We start from the raw sequence: 12,054 nt of genomic DNA on the forward strand, positions 1-12,054 counted from the left end.
TTCTTCATCAAAAGGGACAATTTCCTTTGATGGCATGGAGGAAACAGGAACAGCATCAATTGGATTAGCAAATGAGCTTGTCAATTTCTTCATCTTCTTCGGTGCTGAAGAATCTGGGGGAGCTGATGCTTTCCTTTTCTTCACTGTTGCACGCTCTGTAGCCTTGGTCTTCTTCACATCTGATGTAGATGGAAGAATTAGAGTTGGGGTAGGTGCAGGTGGAGCAGAGGAATGTGGTTGATTTTCTTCAGGCACAACTGATGCAGTTGCCGTGACCTCTTCATTTTCTTCAGGCGCACCACTAGTGGATGCCCTGGCAATTTCATCAGCGGCTGGAATGCAGTCATCAGCCCTGGAACTCACATTTTCTTCAGCAGCCTGATTGTCATCAGCGGTGCTGGCATGTTCTTCAGTTGGCTGAGCAGATGCTTCAGCCTGAGGAATTTGTTGTTGCGATGGGGCTGCAACATTGGAGGTGAACATCTTAGTCAGTTTAACAAACCTGACCTTGGCTCCTTTCCAACCAGCATAGTAAGCATTGAAATCATCGCTGAGGACTTTGATTTCAGACTGGATCTTCATAAGTTCATCAGTTGTCATAGAGACAACGTTGTTCTTCAGGAATTTTTCCTTCTTGTACTGCGCTTTCATGAGCTGCCTGGCCTTCTCAAATTTCCATTTCTCTTTTGGATGAAGGCAGTCAGCATATGACTTTGGCCAGGAGTCAGCTTGAAGTCAGGCATAGGAGTGTTTGGGTCCTTGTGCCAGAGATCAATGTAATCGAGGATCAACTTTGGATCCAAAAGCAGAGGCACATTTGTGCCCTTGGCTCTAGAGGCTCTGACTTGCCTATCTCTGATGATTTCAGCAAGTTCTTCATCATTAGCTTCGTCTTCTTCAGACTGCACTTGGAAGGCGACCTGCTTCTTGTGAGGACTTGGGCGAGAGCCTCGTCTAGCAGTGGTCTTTGTCTTCAGTAGAGAGGGTCCTGTTGAAGAATTTGGTGCAGCTGAGGAACTGGCTGAAGCTCCTGAGGCAATAGAGATGCCTGTAGTCCTTTGGCACGTGGCAAGATGCACAGGTGCTGAGGATTTGGTCGGAGCAGCTGAGGACTTTGGAGGAGCAGGAGTAGCGTGAGGAATTGGCCGTGAGGGCATTGACGGTGAAGCACTTGGCTTACGCGCAGGCTTCTTTGCCATGGATTTCTTCGGCTTGACAGAGACTTCAGCGGCAGCAGCAGAGTCTTCGTTGAATTTCCTCACTGCATCTTTTGCCTGTTTGGCCAGCTTGGCCTGGCACTCGACCCCTTCTTCAGGATAATCTTCACCACGCCTAAGGCTGGTGAGATCAGCTTCTTGGCCAGGTGCCAACGGAGGTCTTGAGCATGGAGGATTGAGTGCGAATTTCTTCATGTACTTGGGAGTCACATACCTGTACTCCCTCCACTCTCTTGCCCATCTCCTTTCTATTTTCTGAATGCACACCTTGCGCTGATTTTTATCTTCCTCGGGGGGTGTGCAGTACCCAGCATAGATGTCCTCAGGGATCTCAAAGGCAGTATTGATTTCAGGCCTCTTTCCACCTTTCTGTGGCTTCTTTCCATCAGCCATTTTCTTCAGTTGAGGAATTTGAACAATTGAATTTTCTGAAGAAGTATGCAACTTTTCTTCGAGGAACGCTGCAATTGAGTTAAGTTCATGAGAACCTAGTGATTCAGCAGCGGACATGAGTATCTGTGAACAGAGTATAGTTGCGAGGAATTTGGAGAGGTCATATGCGTTCTCAGAAGATTTTTCAAAAAGAACAAGTTTGAGGAATTTGACCAGATGAGTCTTGAAGAATTTCACTAAGCGTTCTTTGTCTTAGGTTCCAGAGTTGTATAGATCGAAGATCCACACAACTGAGGAATCTTGAAGAAAAATGATGCTTAGAGAAACAAATCAAGAACAGATGACATGTGAGGTGTTTAGTGTGCGAAAAATTTGAAGAATAAACACCTTTGAAGATTTGGTAGAAATCATTTGAATCAAGAGGGCAGTAAAAGTAACTTTTAATTACCCTGGACGAAGAACACGACGAACTGTGAGGTGGAGATGAGAAGTTCGTCTGTGCAGATCTTCCATGCCCTAACTCGGCGGAGGAAGACGGCTACGGCGGCGGCAGAGTGAAGATTTCCGCGGCCGACGCGAGTAAGGCGATGACGAGGTCGAGGCAGTGAAGCTCTTCCTCACCGGCAATGATGAAGTAGCGGCGGTGCTAGGGTTTTGAGAAGCTCGAGCTGGAGAGAGATCGAGCGGAGTAAAGGAAGTGAGGAAAGGGAAGGGGGGTATTTATAGCCACGGTGAAAAAACTGTTCGCCCGAAGAAATTGGACGAACGTGCCCCTGACCCTTCTCATTCGCCTGACATGTGTCACCCACGTACTAAGAAGTGGAGATCGTGTTAGATCGTGGGTGAATAGATAAGTATTTCGTGTATAGCATAGAGGGGGAAGGGTCCGATCACATTCACTTAGCAGAAAAAGCAACTTGAAGAATTAGCCATAAGTGAATGATGTAGAGGACATAAACTCATATATATATATATATATATATATATATATATATATATATATATATATATAGCCAATAAAAAAATGACGGAAACAGTGAAGACAATGCAAAGTTGAAGAACATGAACAACTGAGCAATTTCAAAAACTGAGGAAAAACTCAAATTGAAGATTTTCAACTTTTGGTGGTGGCGTGACCCACCGTATAAGATTGATGATTTCAGACACCGCGTACAATTGTCGTAGGGCTCTGAGAATCAAATTCTTCATTAATTTCTTCACACTTAAAGTGTTATTCTGCATTGATTGAAGAAAAACGTTTCTTCATGTGTTGCACATCTAAGTCATCAATTTTGCATAAGTGTTAGGATGAGTGTCCTTTTCAAAGAACATTCGAAGATTCTAGGATATTTAGCTCACACCGCAACTTGCTAAATCTCTTCTCATCCAAGGGCTTTGTGAAGATATCGGCTAGCTGTTCTTCAGCCTTCACATGCTCAATAGAAATGTTGCCCTTCAACACATGATCGCGAAGAAAATGATGACGAATCTGAATGTGCTTTGTCTTCGAGTGCTGAACTGGGTTGTGAGCAATCTTGATGGCACTCTCATTGTCACAGAAGAGAGGCACATTCTTCACGTTGACACCGTAGTCCTTGAGAGTTTGCTTCATCCACAGCAAGAACCAGCAGCAATGTACTCAGCTTCAGCAGTGGACAGTGATACGCAGTTCTGTTTCTTGGAGGACCAACAGACCAAAGATCGTCCGAGGAAATGACATGTACCAGATGTTGACTTGCGGTCCACACGATCACCAGCATAGTCAGAGTCAGAATATCCAATGAGATCAAAAGCCGAGCCCTTGGGGTACCATAATCCAAGTGTTGGTGTGTGAGCTAGATATCGAAGAATATGTTTCACAGCCTTATGGTGTGATTCCTTCGGTGTAGCTTGAAATCGGGCACACATGCAAACACTAAGCATAATATCTGGCCTAGATGCACATAAATACAATAAAGAACCAATCATGGAGCGGTATTTCCTTTTGATCGAAGTCAATACCATTTTCATCAGTGCATAGATGGCCATTTGTGGGCATCGGAATTTTGACGCCTTTACAATCTTGCATGCCGAATTTCCTCAGTACATCCTTGAGGTATTTCTCCTGAGATATGAATATGCCATTGCGCTATTGACGAATTTGAAGACCTAAGAAGAATTTCAACTCTCCCATCATAGACATTTGATATTCTTCACTCATCATATAGGCAAATTCATCACATGCCCGAGGGGCCTGCTTGAGGCCATAGAGGGCCTTATTGAGTCTGAAGTCTTTGTCAGGATGCTTTGGATCTTCAAAACCTGGGGGTTGAGCAACATATACTTCTTCCTCAAGATTACCATTGAGGAATGCACTTTTCACATCAATTTGATATAAAGTGATATCATGATGGTTAGCATAAGCAAGTAATATGCGAATAGCTTCAAGTCTAGCAACAGGTGCAAAAGTTTCATCGAAATCAATTCATTCAACATGTGTGTAGCCTTGAGCTACAAGTCGTGCCTTATTCCTCACCACAAGGCCATTTTCATCTTGCTTGTTGTGGTAGATCCACTTTGTGCCAATGATATTGTGCTTGCGAGGATCTGGACGTTTAACCAGTTCCCAGACGTTGTTGAGCTCGAATTGATGTAATTCTTCTTGCATGGCCTGAATCCACTCAGGCTCCAGAAATGCTTCATCTACCTTAGTGGGCTCTGTGATAGAGACAAAAGCATAGTGCCCACAAAAGTTAGATAAATGTGAAGCTTTTGAGCGCGTGAAAGGACCTGGTGCTTCAATGTCATCGATGATCTTTTAAACTTGCACTTCTTTTGCAACGCGAGGATGAGCTGGTTGTCGTCGAGGAATTTGATCAGCATTTTCTTCAGCACCATTTTCTTCAGCATCTTCAGGTGCATTAGCTCGACATTCTTCTCGTTCTGGAATGAATTCTTCAGCAGATTCTTCGGTAGGAATGACATCCTCAGTAGCCTTGAACTTGATAGTTTCCTCAGGTGCTGGTTCATCTATCACAGAGGGTAGGTGCTCTCTTTGCGAGCCATTAGTTTCATCGAACCGCACATCTACAGTTTCAACAACCTTGTGAAGAACGTTGTTGAATACTCTGTAGGTGTGCGAGTCCTTTCCGTAACCAAGCATAAAACCTTCATGTGCTTTCAGTGCAAATTTAGCATTGTGATGAGGATCTCTAATCCAACATTTAGCACCGAAGACTTTGAAATAACTCACATTGGGTTTCTTGTCAGTGAGGAGTTCATAGGCAGTCTTCTTGAAGAATTTGTGAAGATATACCCTGTTGATGATGTGGCACGCAGTATAAATTGCCTCAATCCACAAGTGACGAGGCGTCTTGTACTCATCAAGCATAGTGTGAGCCATCTCAACAAGAGTTCTGTTCTTGCGCTCCACGACGGCATTCTGCTGAGGAGTGTATGGAGCAGATAACTCATGAGTAATACCAAGTTCATCAAGATAGTCATCAAGACTAGAATTCTTGAACTCAGTTCCATTCTCACTTCTGATGTGCTTGATTTTCACACCAAAGTTGGTTGAAGCCCTCGAGGAAGATCGTTTGAAGACTTCCTGCACTTCATGTTTGTAAGTAACAATGTGTACCCATGTGTAACGAGAGTAATCATCAAGAATAACAAAGCCATAGAGAGATGAATCATTTGTGATTGTTGAGTAATGGTTAGGACCAAAGAGGTCCATGTGAAGCAATTCAAATGGTCGAGTAGTGGTCATGATAGTCTTCGCTGGATGCTTAGCCTTGGTCATCTTTCCAGCTTCACAAGCTCCACACAAGTGATCCTTGAGGAATTTGACATTCTCAATGCCAATGACGTGCTTCTTCTTCGCAAGGGTGTGCAAATTCCTCATGCCTGCATGACCAAGTCGTCGATGCCATAGCCAGCCTTCTGAAGCTTTTGCAAGTAGGCACACGGCTGGTTGCGGTCCTGTAGAGAAATCAACAATATACAAGTCTCCTCTCCTAAAGCCTTCGAAGACTTTGGAATTGTCAGCTTCGATAACCACAACACAACAATACTTGCCAAAGATAACAACCATATCAATATCACAAAGCATTGAGACAGACATAAGGTTGTATCCTAAGGACTTGACAAGCATGACTTTGTCCATGTGTCGATCCTTTGTGATCGCAACCTTACCTAGACCCAATACCTGACTTTTGCCTTTGTCAGCAAAGATGATATGCTTCAGATGCGATGGTGATAAGGGAGCATCCATCAATAGATTCTTGTCACCAGTCATGTGATTTGTACATCCACTGTCGAGGACCCACTCAGTGGCTTTGGGTTGATCATCCTGCAGATGAATTAGTGCAGCTTACGAACTTCATATACTTCATCAGTGAAGAATATGACATCACAATTCATCAGACCAATTTCATCAAGCAATGCAACAGTTAAAACAGTATGAGGACGTGAGAAATGAAAGTTCATTTCTTCATGATTAGCCTGCGTCCTTTCAGGCACTTTTCAGGTCTCCAGCAAATTTTTCAGACATTTGAGCACGTCTGGAGACCTGACCCTGCATAAGAGATTAGTTCTTTTTCTTCACCACCCACATCTGAAGGGGTGGCAAAGAGTTCATCACTCTGCGAGCTCCATACGAGAAAGGTGGCATAGAAGCCAATCCATTTCGTTTCACATAAGAGGAGTTAGGGTAAGCATATGAATAAGCAGAGAAATTCTTTGAGGACTTATGAACATAATGATTAGAAGAATAATGCTCATATTCATAGCCCTTAGCTCTTTCCTGCGAAACAGAGTTGTTAGCACGATGATGTTCATATGAGGACTTTGATCCTTTTGAGGAATTTGATCCATGTGAGGAATTTGGTCCGTATGAGGACTTGGATCCATATGAAGAATTTGGTCCATATGAAGAATTTGATCTGGGGTTCCTATTCTTCAGAGGTGGTGTCATGAGGACATTCACCTAAAGACTATCAAGGCACCTTTTGGGAACCCAGATTTTCTTCATAGGAGAACCGTTCCTGCAGTTAGTGCCAACATATCTAGCAAATACTTCACCATTCTAATTTTTAAACAGTTTATAGTTGGAGTCAAATGACTCATTAGAAGAATGAGAAGATTCACATGTAAAGCTAGATAAATTAGATGGATCAACTGGAGGTCCCTTTGTAGCAACCCATGAGGTTTTGGGGTACTGCTCAGGCTTCCAATATGTACCATCAGCATTGAGTTTCCTCTCAAAGGAAATACCCTCTTTCCTAGGGTTCCTGTTGAGGATCTGCTTTTTAAGCACATCACAAAGAGTCTGATGCCCTTTGAGGCTTTTGTACATGCCTGTCATGTACAATTCCTTCAGCCCTGCATCGTCAGTGATACTAGCAATGTCCTCAGATGAGGAATTAGTGATAGCAGAGACAGTTGAAGAATTTGTAGCATTAGAAACATTTGAACATTCTAGTGAAGAATTAGCAGATTCACGTTCAATGCATTTCAAACATGGAGGAACAAATTCTTCCTGAGCAGCGCTGATTTGTTGAGCAAGTAATGAATCACGCTCCTTCTGAAGATCTTCCTAACTCACTCTTAGCTTCTCAAGGTCTTGCTTTCTTTGAAGAAATTCATAAGAAAGCTTCTCATGATCAGATAAGAGAGTGTTATGTTGATCTTGAAGGGTGTCATACTTAGTATGAAGTCTCTGAAGACTTTCAGCCAAAGCTTTTGACTGATCCATTTCTTCACCCAACATATCATCGCTCTTATTTAGCATGTATTGAACTTTTTCCAAAGCTCTTTGTTGTTTAGTGGCAAGGGAAGCAAGTTTGACATAGCTGGGTCCAAATTCATCACCAGATTCATCATCACTTGACTTGGATAGGTAGCATTCAGTTACCTCACAACTTTTTGCCATAAGGCATGATGAACACGATGATGATTCTGGTTTGAATGTCATCGCTTTGAGAGATTTCTTGAAGTCCTCAAACCAAGGATCATGACAGGTTCGATGACCTTCATAGACCTCAGAGAGACGGTCCCAGATAAGCTTCGCATGATTGAGATGCATGATGTTCCTAAACTGATTTTGAGACAAACAAGAGCAGATGACGTCCTTCGCCGTGAGGTTGAGAAGAGTGTACTTGTGAATGTCATCATCTTCCGCCGTCTTGCACAGATCGGTAAGACCAATCTCAGTGACGGTCCACAGTTCGCTATTCATCGCCATGAGGCGCTTCTTCATCATGGCCTTCCACTTGGGATACTCATGACCGTCAAAGATGGGGCATGTCACTTTCTTCATACCTGCGGTCGACATAAATAAAACTCCAGGCGGTTAAACCAAAATCACACAGAACAAGGGAGTACCTTGCTCTGATACCAATTGAAAGTGCGTTATATCGACTAGAGGGGGGGTGTTGAGGATATAACCCTTAGAGTCACCCGCCCGGCGGGGCCGGGTTACACATAAGGATCATCACCTGAAGCCCGGCGCCAAGCTTGAAGACGGTGGGCCAAAGATGGGCTTAAGAACCGGAGATGGCTTAAGGCCCGTAGTTACAACCGTCATTATGGTAGAACCTGTAGTGTAAGGCAAGAATAGTTGAGAGTCCGAGCCGGACACTCTTATGAGCCGGCCGGGATTCTCAGAAGCTGCTGGGCGTCAACCTCTCTATATAAAGGGACGACCCGACAGCGGTTTAGGGGGAAGAAAGATCTCGTCGAGAGCCGGGCATAGCAATTAAGCTCCCTGGTCATCGAAACCCTAATCAATACCACCTCAACTGGACATAGGCTTTTACCTTCACAGTAAGGGGCCGAACCAGTATAAACCCTCGTGTTCCTTGTCCCGTTTAACCCCTTCAAGCTTCCTAGAGGCGATGGCTCCACGACTAAGTCCTAGCTTGAGGACATCTGCCGTGACAATTCCACGACAGTTGGCGCCCACCGTGGGGCAAGCGCACGGTGGATTTGAGTTCTTGAAGGGCAGCTTCGAAGGGCTCAAGGGATACGCTGTGGGCCGGATGACCAAGAGTCGTCGCGGCAAGCTCTACATCGACGATGCAAGCTGGGGCCCCGACGCTGGCTCAATTGAGTATGGATACCGGGTCCCCTTTGGCGGAATTCATGTTTTCATTGTCAAGATTGGTGAGCCGGGCCCTGAGCCGGATCTCTGCGCCGATCTCGTCGAGACGGCTCAGCGCGCACGACCCGCCCGGGCACTGCCTGCCTTGAAGCATGCTTTTGTGGGATGTATTCATGGAGGGCTCTCTGGTGGATCTGGATCTGGTGACGAGACGGCCGCCGGCTCTAACGGCGAATCATCCACAGATGAGTCAAACTCGTTGTATCAACTTCAAGATGGCAGGCTAATGGGTTGTTCCGATGGTGACAGTATTCCGGGCCCGTTTGAGCCGCCGAGCCGGGTTGGAATCTTCATGGCCGGTGCGCAGCCTGTTCAGAACCCTGCTGCTGGGGCGGGAGACCCGGTGCCCTCGCCGGCTCAGGTGCTGATGGATCTCACGGACAAGATGACGGCCCTGTTGACCGCCGCGGTGGACCCGGCAGATCAAGCTCAGCATGACGCGGAAGTGGCGCAGTTAAAGTTAGATCTAGTGAAACCCAAGGAGGATCTGGCAGCGGAAGGGATCAGGATGGCTGCGGAGAGGGCGGCTCTTGACGCCCAAACTCAGTTGATTCGGGCGCAGTCCTTCTGGCTCACGATGGATCAGAACGCGTCCAATGAGGTCATGAGAAGGAGGCATCAAAAGGCCCAATCTCGACTCCCTCCGGTCTACGATCCTCGAAATATCTTCAACACGCCAGGTGCAGGGTCTAGTAACCCGCCAGGGATCATAGTGCCCGGGTCTGGGACCCCTGTTCAGCCACAAGTGATGGGGCCTCCCCGGGTGAGCCCTGCCCCGCCTCAGTATGTGCCAATACCACCGGGTCATTATGCTAACCCGCTGGAGAACATGGTCGCCGCAGCAGCACGGCTGGCGGCCCTCCCAATTGACGGCGACTCTCCAACGGCTATTGAAACCCGCCGGGTCAGGGAGCTCCTTCAGACAGCGCTGGCACAGCAAGAGGCGTACTCTTACAGCCGGGACAGGATCCACTCGACCCCTCGTCCGGGCCGGAGCCCGAGTTATAGCACACACATGGTTTCAGCGACCGGCTCAAGTAATGTCCGACGCCATGACCCGCCCCCTGGCCATGGCCCGGCTCATAACGGAGCCTTTCACGCAGCAGACCAAGACAGAGCGCGGCAAGAGGCGGAGCAGGTTCCTCAGTTGACGGCTTACCAGACTCCCCCGGCTTATCCGACGACTTCCGTCGACGTGGGTATCCCTACCAGGACTGGAGGTGTCCCTTGTTTAGTGCCAGCTCTCCGCAATGAGCGTCTACCCAAGGACTTCAAAGGCCCTAGGAAGGTGCCTAATTACACGGCTGACTTACAACCCGCAGCCTGGATCGAAAGTTACGAGACGGCCATGGAACTGCCGGAGGTCAGTGAAGCGGCGATGGCCAAGTATTTCACCATGATGCTAGATGGGACTGCCCGCACTTGGTTGAAAGGGCTACCGCCGAATTCCATCGGATCTTGGGCTGAGCTGAAGGCCCGGTTCATACAAAACTTCAAAGACACCTGTAGATAGTCTATGTCAATAGTGGATTTGACTAACTGTAAGCAACAGGAGGGTGAGTCTACGACACATTGGGTTCGCCGGGTCAAAGAAATCATACACTCATCGGATAAGATGGATGCCGGCTCTGCAGTCTTAATGTTGGAGCAAAATTGTCATTTTCTGCCCCTGAAGATGAAACTCGGGCGGCTTAAGCGCGACTGCAATGACATGGGTACGCTGATGGCGGCTCTCGTCAAGTACGCCGATTCTGATAGTACCAAGGACCCCGCTTCAGATGATGAAAGGACGGGGAAGGGAAAGAAGAACGACAATGGCAAGGGTCCTCAGCATAACCCGGGGAACCAAGGAGGTGGCAAGCGTAAGGCCGACGGCAGCCTAGAGTTCGTGGCCAACGCCAGTTCACAGGGTAATAGCCAGAGACGCAAGGGGAGACCCCCTCCCCGAGGCGGCGGCTCAGGCCCGACGCTGGAGCAACTGTTGAATGAGCCTTGTCCAAGGCATGGCTCTAGAGAGAAGCCAGCTACTCATCTATGGAAGGATTGTGCAATCATGAAGGCCTTTAAGAATTCCAACGCCTTTAACGGCAACAATGGCCCGGGCGGTGGCTCAGGCGCCGGCGGCGCAAATTCTAATCCTCAGAACGGTCAAGGGGGCTTTAATCAGCAGTCTGGCCAGGGTCATCAACAGCAGCAGGGGGGTTATCAGACCAATCCAAAGCAGCTTAGCGGTGGACGGTATCATGTATTTACCACCAGTCTGTGTAAGCGAGATCAGAAGCTTCATAAGAGGGCTGTGAATGCTGTTGAGCTGGCGGTTCCACGCTATTTACGATGATCTGAGCAGCCTATAGTGTGGAGTAGGGAGGATCACCCTCCCCGGGTGGATAATCCGGGTCACTTGGCCTTGGTGGTGGCTCCTCAGGTGGGAGGATATAAGTTCACTAAGGTGCTCATGGAAGGAGGCAGCAGCATCAACATCCTCTATTATGAGACTTTCCGTCGTATGGGATTGATTAATAAGAACCTCAGCCAGTCAAACACTATTTTCCATGGTGTGGTACCTGGTAAGTCGGCTTATCCAGTCGGCAAGATCGAGTTGGAAGTGGCCTTTGGAGATGAGCACAACTACAGGGTGGAAAAATTGACATTTGAGGTTGTCAAGATAAGAAGCCCGTATCATGCCATATTTGGGCGGCCGTCTTACGCCAAGTTCATGGCACGGCCGTGTTACGTGTATTTACAGCTCAAGATGCCGGGTCTCAGTGGGACCATTATGGTTCATGGCAGCCGAAAGGTGGCCTTGGAGTGTGAGGAAGGCGATGCAGCCTATGCAGAATCTGTTTGTGCAACAGAGGAGTTAAAATTTTACAAGGACAATGTTGACCCAACAGATATGACCTCTCTGAAAAAGCCAACTACCGAGCATGAGCCGGCAATGAAATTTAAATCGGATGATGAGACTAAACTTGTTGATTTCGTTCCAGGTGATTCATCTCAGCAGTTTAGCATCAGTGCCAATCTGGATCCAAAATAGGAAAGCGCGTTCATCGAGTTCATCCGTGAGAATAGGGACATTTTTGCATGGAAACCTTCTGACATGCCAGGTGTACCTAGAGAACTCGCTGAGCACACTCTCAATGTTGATCCGAAATTTAAGCCGGTCAGGCAATTCCTTCGGCGGTTTAATGAAGAGAGGCGGAAAGCTATTGGTGAAGAGGTGGCCCGGCTCTTGGCGGCCGGGTTTATTGTTGAAGTCTTTCACCCAGAGTGGTTAGCTAACCCGGTGCTCGTGCTCAAGAA

The sequence above is a fragment of the Triticum aestivum genome, chromosome 6D (assembly GCF_018294505.1).
Source record: "Triticum aestivum cultivar Chinese Spring chromosome 6D, IWGSC CS RefSeq v2.1, whole genome shotgun sequence".
Classification (NCBI taxonomy): domain Eukaryota; kingdom Viridiplantae; phylum Streptophyta; class Magnoliopsida; order Poales; family Poaceae; genus Triticum; species Triticum aestivum.